The sequence below is a fragment of the Sphaeramia orbicularis genome, chromosome 12 (genome assembly GCF_902148855.1).
Source record: "Sphaeramia orbicularis chromosome 12, fSphaOr1.1, whole genome shotgun sequence".
In the NCBI taxonomy this organism is placed as follows: Eukaryota; Metazoa; Chordata; class Actinopteri; order Kurtiformes; family Apogonidae; genus Sphaeramia; species Sphaeramia orbicularis.
In genome coordinates, this window is record NC_043968.1 from 78,230,418 (window position 1) to 78,242,167 (window position 11,750).

The 11,750-nt window shown below is 36.9% G+C and overlaps 1 pseudogene; it reads left to right on the forward strand.

Annotated features, from left to right (window-relative positions):
* Positions 1-8,165, forward strand: part of LOC115429139 (small G protein signaling modulator 1-like) — a 43,576-nt pseudogene extending 35,411 nt beyond the window's left edge.
* Positions 8,166-11,750: the final 3,585 nt, after the last annotated feature.

An 11,750-nucleotide genomic window follows, 5' to 3' on the forward strand; every position in this document is an offset into this window, starting at 1 on the left:
TAAGTAACAAAAATCTTCAATTAAGCCAAAAAAAATCTTCAATTGTGCAACAAATCTTCATTAAGCCAAAAAAAAATCTTCAATTAAGTAAAAAAAAAATCTTCAATTAAGCAAAAAAAAAAAATCTTCAATTAAGTGAAAAAATCTCAATTAAGCCAAAAAAAAATCTCCAATTAAGTAAAAAAAAATCTTGAATTAAGCCAAAAAAAATCTTCAATTAAGTAAAAACACTTCTTGAATTAAGCCAAAAAAAGTTTTCAGTTAAGTAAAAAAATCTTGAATTAAACAAAAAAAAACTTTAATTAAGTAAAAAAAAAAAAATCTTCAGTTAAGCCAAAAAAAAAATCTTCAATTGCACAACAAATCTTGAATTAAGCCAAAAAAAAATCTAGAATTAACAACTTAATTTTTTTCCCTTTGTTTTAGTGCAAAAAATAACATTAAATTATGAAAATATTACATTTACAAACTATCCTATAACACTAAAATGTGAATAACCTGAACAAATATGAACAACCTGAAATGTCTAAAGAAAATTCAGCCCAATTTGAACTATTTTTCTGCCTGTTCCTCAGTGTTAGTGTCTTTGTAGATCTGATCCATAATGCACATGTAGAATGATAAATTGAGGCAGAATATTGTTAAAATTGCACTAAATTTTCTTACGTTTTTTAATTTAAATTTCAGTTTCTTCAGGTTTTTTTTTTTTTTTTTTGTGGATAGTTAATAAAAGTAAGTATTTTCATAATTTAATGTTGTTTTTTTTTACAATAAACAAAGACAAAATTGCAGTTGTCATTATTTATAGGTTTATTATGTCATTATTTACTGGTCCGGCCCACTTCAGATCAGATTTAGCTGAATGTGGCCCCTGAACTAAAATGAGTTTGACACCCCTGGATTAGACCGACGTGACGCTTTTGTCAGAGGAACTTGAGAATGCAGGTGGAATCTGGAATTCAAGCCTTAATTTTGAATCAAGTAAAAAACCGACAACAGTTGGAAAGAGTCGTAGAACTGACTTTGACTCGCAACAAAAAGTAGTCGGTGCATATGACGCATTGCGAAACACCCCCCCCCCCCCAGACTTGTGATTGGTTGGTATAGAATAGATGGTGCATATTTCACAGTGATTGGCCCAATTCTAGAGCTGTGTATCGGCAAGAATCTGGCGATAAGATTCAAATCACAATACTAGGATCACAATACGATATATCATGATACTGTTAAATAGGCAATTTTTTATGGTTTTGTTTCTTTTTTTTTTAATTATTTTCCTGGAAAAATTGAATTACATCTGAAATATGCACAAATACTACACACATTTTTATTTGATCTGGATCAGATTTAGGACCACATATGAAAGTGGTCAGGGTCAGATTTAGGACCGCATATGAAAGTGGTCCGGGTCAGATTTAGGACCGCATATGAAAGTGGTCCGCATATGAAAGTGGTCTGGGTCAGATTTAGGACCGCATATGAAAGTGGTCTGGGTCAGATTTAGGACCACAAATGAAAGTGGTCTGGGTCAGATTTAGGACCACATATGAAAGTGGTCCGGTCAATTTAGGACCACATAGAAAGTGGTTTAGGTAGATTTAGGACCACATATGAAAGTGGTCTGGGTCAGATTTAGGACCACATAAAAGTGGTTTGGGTCAGATTTAGGACCACATATGAACGTGGTCTGGGTCAGATTTAGGACCACATAAGAAAGTGGTTTAGGTAGATTTAGGAACCACATATGAAAGTGGTCTGGGTCAGATTTAGGACCACATAAGAAAGTGGTTGGGTCAGATTTAGGACCGACATATGAACGTGGTCTGGGTCAGATGTAGGACCACATATGAAGTGGTCTGGGTTAGATTTAGGGCCACATATGAAAGTGGTCTGGTTAGATTTAGGACCACATATGAAAGTGGTTTGGGTCAGATTAGGACCCGCATATGAAAGTGGTCGGGTCGATTTAGGACCGCATATGAAAGTGGTCTGGGTCAGATTTAGGACCACATAAGAAAGTGGTCTGGGTCAGATTTAGGACCACATAAGAAAGTGGTTTAGGTCGATTTAGGACCACATATGAAAAGTGGTCTGGGTCAGATTTAGGACCACATAAGAAAGTGGTTTAGGTCAGATTTAGGACCACATATGAAGTGGTCCGGGTCAGATTTAGGACCACAAATGAAAGTCATGGTCTGGTCAGATTTAGGACCGCATATGAAAGTGGTCCGGGTCAGATTTAGGACCGCATATGAAAGTGGTCCGGGTCAGATTTAGGACCGCATATGAAAGTGGTCTGGGTCAGATTTAGGACCATATGAAAGTGGTCTATTCAATTCAGGACCGCATATGAAAGTGGTCTACATCAGATTTAGGACCACATATGAAAGTGGTTTGGGTCAGATTTAGGACTGCATTGAAAGTGGTTTAGGTCAGATTTAGGACCACGTATGAAAGTGGTCCGGGTCAGATTTAGGACCACAAATGAAAGTGGTCCGGGTCAGATTTAGGACCGCATATGAAAGTGGTCCGGGTCAGATTTAGGACCGCATATGAAGTGGTCGGTCAGATTTAGGACCGCATATGAAAGTGGTCCGGGTCAGATTTAGGACCGCATATGAAAGTGGTCTGGGTCAGATTTAGGACCACATATAAGTGGTCTATGTCAGATTCAGGACCGCATATGAAAGTGGTCTACATCAGATTTAGGACCACATATGAAAGTGGTTTGGGTCAGATTTAGGACCGCATATGAAAGTGGTTAGGTCAGATTTAGGACCACGTATGAAAGTGGTCCGGGTCAGATTTAGGACCACAAATGAAAGTGGTCCGGGTCAGATTTAGGACCGCATATGAAAGTGGTCCGGGTCAGATTTAGGACCGCATATGAAAGTGGTCCGGGTCAGATTTAGGACCCATATGAAAGTGGTCCGGGTCAGATTTAGGACCGCATATGAAAGTGGTCTGGGTCAGATTTAGGACCATATGAAAGTGGTCTATGTCAGATTCAGGACCGCATATGAAAGTGGTCTACATCAGATTTAGGACCACATATGAAAGTGGTTTGGGTCAGATTCAGGACCGCATATGAAAGTGGTCTACATCAGATTTAGGACCATATGAAAGTGGTCCGGGTCAGATTTAGGACCGCATATGAAAGTGGTCCGGGTCAGATTTAGGACCGCATATGAAAGTGGTCTAGGTCAGATTTAGGACCGCATATGAAAGTGGTCTATGTCAGATTCAGGACCGCATATGAAAGTGGTTTGGGTCAGATTTAGGACCACATATGAAAGTGGTTTGGGTCAGATTAGGACCGCATATGAAAGTGGTTTAGGTCAGATTTAGGACCACTATGAAAGTGGTTGGTCAGATTTAGGACCACGTATGAAAGTGGTCCGGGTCAGATTTAGGACCACAATGAAAGTGGTCCGGGTCAGATTTAGGACCGCATATGAAAGTGGTCCGGGTCAGATTTAGGACCGCATATGAAAGTGGTCCGGGTCAGATTTAGGACCGCATATGAAAGTGGTCCGGTCATTTTAGGACCGCATATGAAAGTGGTCTGGGTCAGATTTAGGACCACATATGAAAGTGGTCTATGTCAGATTCAGGACCGCATATGAAAGTGGTCTACATCAGATTTAGGACCACATATGAAAGTGGTTTGGGTCAGATTTAGGACCGCATATGAAAGTGGTTTAGGTCAGATTTAGGACCACGTATGAAAGTGGTCTGGGTCAGATTAGTGCTGCTCCGACTGTCTGTAACAGATCAGATCCAGGTCACATGTGGGTAAATAAATCAGTTGAGACCACATTGACCCACATGTGAACCTAACCTCAGTGTATGACCACATGTGGATGCACAGTAACTACAGTATAATCATCTGTTCTTCTACCAAACAGATCCTGGACTCAGAGCTGTTTGAACTGATGCAGCAGAATGGAGACTACACCCACTTCTACTTCTGCTATCGCTGGTTTCTCCTGGACTTTAAACGAGGTGAGTGGAAATGCAAGGGGTCACGGTATTTGTTCGTCACCCTCAGTTCTTTACGTCTTCGTATAACGAGACACATGACGTCCAGATCAGACACAAACACTGCACACCACAAGGTCAGACACAGACGAGCAAAAGCATCAACACACACACACACACACACACACACACACAACACACTTCTTCAACAGCTTCTTCACTGACACAGTCTGACTCTGGGCCAACACTAAACAACTAGGTATAGTGTAATATAATATATGTATTAGGGATGCAACAATTACCGGTATAATGATAAACCACTGTAAAATCGCCAATGGTTAGAATTACCATTTAAATCAGACCTGGGCAAAGTAAGGCCCGCAGGCCACATGCTGACCCTGACCGGCCCGCATGAGGTCACTGGCATATTAAAAGTCAATGCAAATATATGTCATGGTAATAGATGCAACCAGCGCAACGGCACAGCTTTTATTTTGTAGGATCCGCTAAATTAGCGTTTTTTCGCACATACTTTCCGTACTCAGCATAAAGCTTATGGTTATAATACTTATTGGTTTGTTGGTCAGTTTCAGCCCATTAAGATGTCACTAACCCAAAAAAAGAAAGAAAGTTTGATTAAGAATGCAAAGATTTTAACAAGACATGGACTTCTAAGTATTTCTTCACTTAAGTCAGAAAAGGAACTGAGATGCAAACAAACAAAGCTGCATTTATGGTTTTTAATGTAAAGTTAACATGGAGCCGGGTTTTGCACATTTTCGGAAATGTTTTTGTGAATATTCATTAAATAGTTATATTCTGTGCTCCACCTTTTCATTGTGTCATTGTATTGTTTCATTTACTGTTTTATAGAGATATACTGTATATTGAGCAGAGCTGCAAGTGCATTGATTCGGCCCTTAATAATTGTCAAAGTTTCTCATGTGGCCCCATGAGAAAATTAATTGCCCCCCTTGTTTAAATTATAATTATTATGATAACTGTGTTTGATTACCACACTGTTAGGGGAGAAAAAATCTATGTAAAGATCTGCTTTATGTCAAATATATTTGAGTATAGTTTTAATTTATTACAATTTAAATTTTCTATACCTAATATTTGGAACTAATATTCACTTTTAAAGTCTTTGAAAAGGTTCGTTAAACATCTGTGTGTTATTTATGCAATAAATTATATACATTTTTCAAATTGGATTTTTTTTTTGTGTGTGTTTTCTGGCCTTTTGTGTTGATATAGTAGGTTAAAGTGAAAAAAATAATAGGCAGATGATATAGACCACAGGTGTCAAACATGCGGCCCGGGGGCCAAATCCGGCCCACCAAGGGTCTAATCCGGCCCGTGGAATGAATTTGTGAAATGCAAAAATTACACTCAAGATATTAACAGTCAATCCTTTTACTTTAGGGTCCATACTTAAAGCCCTACTTTAGTCTCGAGTGGGTCAGATCAGTAAAATACTACCATAAAAACCTACAAATAATGACAATTCCAAAATTTTCCTCTGTTTGAGTGTAAAAAAAAGTGAAACTACATGAAATGTGTAAATTTACAAACTAGCCTTTCACAAAAAAATATGAAAAACTAGAATTGTGTTAAGAGAAGTAAGTGTAATTTGACTAATATTCTGCCGGTTACTCAAATATTTTGTAAATTTGCAGCTCCGCTGTGATCTGTAAGTTGTAATGCACATTTATAAATGATAAGCAGAGGCAGAATACGGTTAAAATTGCACTCATTTTTCTTAATAAATTTCAGTTTTTTCATGGTGGTTCATCTTATTCACATTTTTAAAAGGACAGTTTATAGATGTAAACATTTCCATAATGTAATTGTACTTTTTTCACTATAAAACACATTGAAATGTTTGGAGACGGCATTATTTATATATTATTATGTTATTAATTAACTGGTCCGGCCCACTTCAGATCATATTGGGAAGATGTGGCCCCTGAGCTAAAGTGAATTTGACACCCCTGATATAGATGAAGTTGTGCCGAAAAAAGATACCAAACATGGGTATAGTAAATATTTGTTTATATAGTATATAAAGGTAAAATCAAAAGTACTGAAAAACAGACAAAATAGGCTCAGACCACTAAGGGTTAATATTTGAATGTTTCTGCCAAGAGAAAGTGCATTATGTCAATTATTTTATTTGTTTTTGTTTTTTTTTGTTTGTTTTTTTTTCAAAATACAACTTGGTTAAGTATTTCAGTGTGTGTAAGTACTTTTTGAACATTTTGAGCACAATTTCAATAATACTGTGATAGTAATGATAACCGTGATAATTTTGGTCACAATAACCGTGATATGACATTTTCATATTGTTACGTCCCTAATATGTATGTAATTATATTGTCTCCTGGGTCAGTCCAATACACAATGGTCTCATCTTCCCCTTTACATAAGGCTTCATGTACTTTATATAAATATAGATATAGATGTATGTGTCTATTTTGATAGAATAGTGTGTCTTTGTGTCTTTTCATGTGACTGATCGTCTGTCCAGCAGTTCCTATGCATATAAGCATAAATGGTAACCAAATGTCTTGAAGTTTCTTGACTGATGCTCAGATGTTTGGTTCTTTGAACAGAAATGGTGTATGATGACGTGTTCTCGGTGTGGGAAACCATCTGGGCGGCCAAGTACAACTCCTCAGAACACTTTGTGCTCTTCATAGCTCTGGCTCTTGTGGATGTACAGAGACATCATCCTAGAGAACAACATGGACTTCACAGACATCATCAAGTTCTTCAATGGTAAGGTTCTAAAATCATCTGAATACAGTTCATTTGTAACAGTACAGATGAAGTATGGGCTCTTCTGCTGGACCACATGGGACCGTAGTTCAGCAGGCAAACTGTGGTTCAGTTTTAGGCTCAGATGTACTGATGAGGTTCCATGAAACACCAGGACCGGAGACGCATGGACACAAACCAGAGCAGTTAAAGTTGGGTTGTGTCATCAGTTTATGATACTGTGGTGCAGTGACGTGTGCTGAGCTTCATGTCTGCTGACGCACTGACTCAGAATCACATCTACAAACTTCTACAAATATCTACAAACATCTACAAACATCTATAAACATCTATGAACTTCTACAATACTACTAACTTCTACAAACATCTACAAACTTCTACAAACATCTACAAACTTCTACAAACATCTACAAACTTCTACAAACATCTACAAACTTCCACAGACATCTGTGAACATCTACAACATCTACAAACATTTATGAACATCTACAAACATCTACAAACATCTACAAACATTTATGAACTTCTACAAACATCTATAAACATCTACGAACATCTACAAACTTCTACAAAGATCTACAAACATTTATGAACATCTACAAACATCTACAAACATCTAGGAACTTCTACAAACTTCTACAAGCATCAATAAAACATCTACAAACTTCTACAAACATCTACAAACATTTAGAACTTCTACAAACATCTATAAACATCTGCAAATGTGAACATCTACAAATATCTACAAATATCTACAAACATCTACAAACTTCTACAAACATCTATGAACATCTACAAACATCTAAAAACATCTACAAACATCTACAAACTTCTAGAAAGATCTACAAACATCTATGATCATCTACAAACATCTACAAACATCTATGAACATCTACAAATTTCTACAAACATCTACAAACATCTACAAACATCTATGAATATCTACAAACATCTACAAACATCTACAAACATCTATGAATATCTGCAAACATCTACAAACTTCTACAAATTTCTACAAACATCTACAAACTTCTACAAACATCTACAAACTTCTACAAATTTCTACAAACTTCTACAAACTTCTACAAACATCTACAAACTTCTACAAACATCTACAAACTTCTACAAACTTCTACAACATCTACAAACTTCTACAAACATCTACAAACATCTACACTAAACATTACACTAAATGTTGTCATTGAGTTCTCTTTTTTTCTCCCTACATATTAATAAGGTAAAACAGTGTGATCTAAGTAGAGTCGACCTGTTGTACATCCCAGTGACTTTAACTTCTTTCTCATCAGAAATGGCAGAGCGACACAACGTTCCCCAGGTCCTGGCGATGGCGCGAGACCTGGTCCACAAAGTGCAAACGCTGATAGAAAACAAGTGATTCTGGACACGTGGGCTTTAGTTTGTGTTCGATAGTTTCAAAGATACTGACACAATCACATAGAAGTTCCGTATTAAAGAAAAACTACATTGTAGATGAAATGCAGCATTTAAGTGTTGAAAATATAGCACCAACTGTCGAAGCTGACCATTATTTCAGATCTGTGTAGAACTTTCTCTCTCCAGTTGTACCTCCGTGTTCAAGAGATGCAATGATTGTCAGTAAATTCTTTTTACAGTTTTATCGGTTTTACTTAGTGAATGTACCCTGATTAAAAACTGCTTCAGGATGTTGTTTATTTTGCCTTAAAATTAGCTCATTTTTCAGGGATACACCAACCAAATTCTGCACTGCATTGGTATTTGATGACTTTTATTCATTTGTTCGAACTAGTAGAATTCTACCTTGTTATGTGAGTAAAAAAAACTTGATTATTTTGTTCTAACGGTAGCTGCCATGATACTCTTAAAAGAATATTTTCAGTGTTATTTTATTGAAATTGTAGCTCTGCTTACACATCTCGTGATGATACACTTCTGGTATATTTTGCGTCCTAGTATCAGAGGTGGATCCATGGTTTGGTTTGTGAACGTGTGAAGCTCCACTTCCTTCCCTCCTCTGGGCTGTTCATCCAGTTGGATCCAAACAGAAGGTTCTGTTGGTTCGTGGTCTGGTTCTCTATAGCCATGTGAAACGTTGTGGCCTCTGAGGACCTGATGGGTCTCTTCTGTTTCACCTCTAACACTCATCTGTCACCTGTGCATCAGCAGTGACCGCTCAGAGTTTACAGCAACAGAGTACTGTATGGGATTTATGTGAATATGACGGCGAAGAAGATGAAAGATACGACAAAACTAAAATTAATACTAAAAATGCTGCGTACACATAAAGTCCAAAACTAAAATGGATAGCATATGACAGTAAATTTATTCCATCCAAAACTGACCAAAACTATAAATATTGGGTAACCAAGGGAGTTACAGCTTGGTGTGTTCTGGAAAATAATGGGAGGCTGGAGAGTTTCCAAACTTTGGCACAAAAATATCAGTTTGAGAAACATGATTTTTTCCGTTATCTTCAAAAGAGAGACTATTATAAAGGGGAAATACAGGTGGGACCCTCCATGGAAGAGAGCAATGTGGTTCAAATCATGACTAAAGCATATAAAGATAGCAATATTAGGATAATCTCAGCATTATATAAAGCCTTAATAAATCTCGACAAGCAAACAACTTACTATTTAAAAGTGAAATGGGAAAGAGAATTTGATATAGAAATTGATGATATAGATTGGCTAAATGTGGAAATTACATCATACAACTACTAGCTCTCGGACATGGAGGGAATTTGCCTGGAAAAGTCTTATAAGATTTTTTTTACACCCAAGTTTTAAAATATACAGTTACAGAGGATCAGGAATGTTGGAGAGAATGCGGGGAGACGGATGTTGACCATTCTCATGTTTTTTGGAAACTTTCGGAATATTGGGAATCTGCAATGTCCTATGTCAAGTATTAGGGTACACAATTCCAAAAAAACCTTAAATTCTGTATTTATGCAACTTCGGTGATGGCATTATACGTGAATACGATAAATATTTGGTAAAGGTGATGTTGATAGCTGCAAAAAAATGTATAACAAGGAATTGGGGGAAGATGAACGTACCATCAAAGGATCAATGGATAACTATGATCGAGGACATATTTCTAATGGAAAAACTAACACACAGATTGAGACTACAAGAACCACAAATGAACAAAAAGTGGAAAAAATGGACATTATATAAGCAAAATAATTGATAAGACTGTGTACCCAGACTTATGTATGTTGTTGTGTTTTCTTTTGTTGTTCTTTTAAAACTAATACAGGGTGGAAGCAAAATTTACAATGAACATTTAGTTGTTTTTTCTCAGCAGGCACTGCGTCAATTGTTTTGAAACCAAACATATATGATGTCATAATCATACCTAACACTATTATCCATACCTTTTCAGAAACTTTTGCCCATATGAGTAATCAGGAAAGCAAACGTCAAAGAGTGTGTGATTTGCTGAATGCACTCGTCACACCAAGAAGATTTCAAAAATTTGGAGTGTCCATAAAGACTGTTTAGAATGGAAAGAAGAGAATGACTATGAGCAAAACTATTACCAGAAGTCTGGAAGATACTATTAAAGAAGAATGGGAGAAGTTGTCACCCGAATATTTGAGGAACACTTGCGCAAGTTTCAGGAGCGTGTGAAGGCAGTTATTGAGAAAGAAGGAGGACACATAGAATAAAAACATTTTCTATTATGTACATTTTCTTGTGGCAAATAAATTCCATGACTTTCAATAATAATTGGTCATACACTGTCTTTCAATCCCTGCCTCAAAATATTGTAAATTTTGCTTCCCCACCCTGTAAATATGTTACCAAAAAAAAAAAAAAATTAATACTAAAACTAAACAAAAACTAAGCATTTAGAAAAAAATGAAAACGAATAAAAACTCGCAAACCTGCTCTAAAAACAAATTAAAACTAACTCAGTTAGAGAAAAAAGTCCAAACTAAATAAAACTATAATGAAAATCCAAAACTATTATAACCTTAACCCTTACCCCTACCTTTTACCTCACCCCTCCCCCTTACCCTACCCCTTGGCCCTCCCTTACTCTTCCCCCTTGTCTCTACCCCTTACCCTTAAATCTCCGTTTGGAGGGTCAAACAGCCCTCCAAACCCAAAAACCCTCCCCCTTACCCCCCCTCTGACTCATCGAGAATCAGGACACCCCTACCCTTCACCTGAACGTGCAAAATGGAGGGGGAGGGCTAAGGGGGAGCCAAGGGGTGAATTGGGATCGGTCCAACCTATCTTCGTCTTCCGCCCAGTATTCCTCAACAGTCGCCTCAGAATCAGCTCGACTACAACACATTACTCTTCCGTCCAGAGTTTCCGTTTGTCAGAACTTCTACGACCTGATCTTCACCAAGTTCACACATGAGGGGGGGCACCAAAACAAACAACTCACTAAAGCAAACACTTCTGTTTAGTGGTTGCTACTAGTTGAATAATTTACCATTAGTTTTATGTATAAGTTTGAGAGATAGCCAAGTGAATCCTCTGTTAAACCAATACAGTGAAAATAAAAAATTAATTGAAGTTTAAAGTGACGGTAAAATCTACAATAAAACGTGAATATGACTAAACAGGTGGTTCCAGGCATAACAAGCCCCGCCCCTCACATGTATTGTTCCTACTTTGTCATGGATCCAGCTGATGTCATCATGTCTGTGTGTGCTGATGTCATATCAACTGCCTCTATATCGTGACGAGTTTGAAGGAAATTCAAACAAAATGGATGTTTTTACATTTGAAATTTCACCATTATAAGGAAATGGAAAAAAATTTTAAAAATTTATAAATAATTTGAACTTTGACCTATTTTTTCCAAATTTAATCACATCTATTCTGGGTCACTGGTAATCTATAAACCCAGTTAGGTATGAATTCAACAAACTGAACCAAAAACAATAGTCCTTGTCCTCCTTTTTTTCTTTTTTTTTCTTTTTTTTTGTGTGTGGGGGGGTTAAAACAGATGGAGTTTGCAAC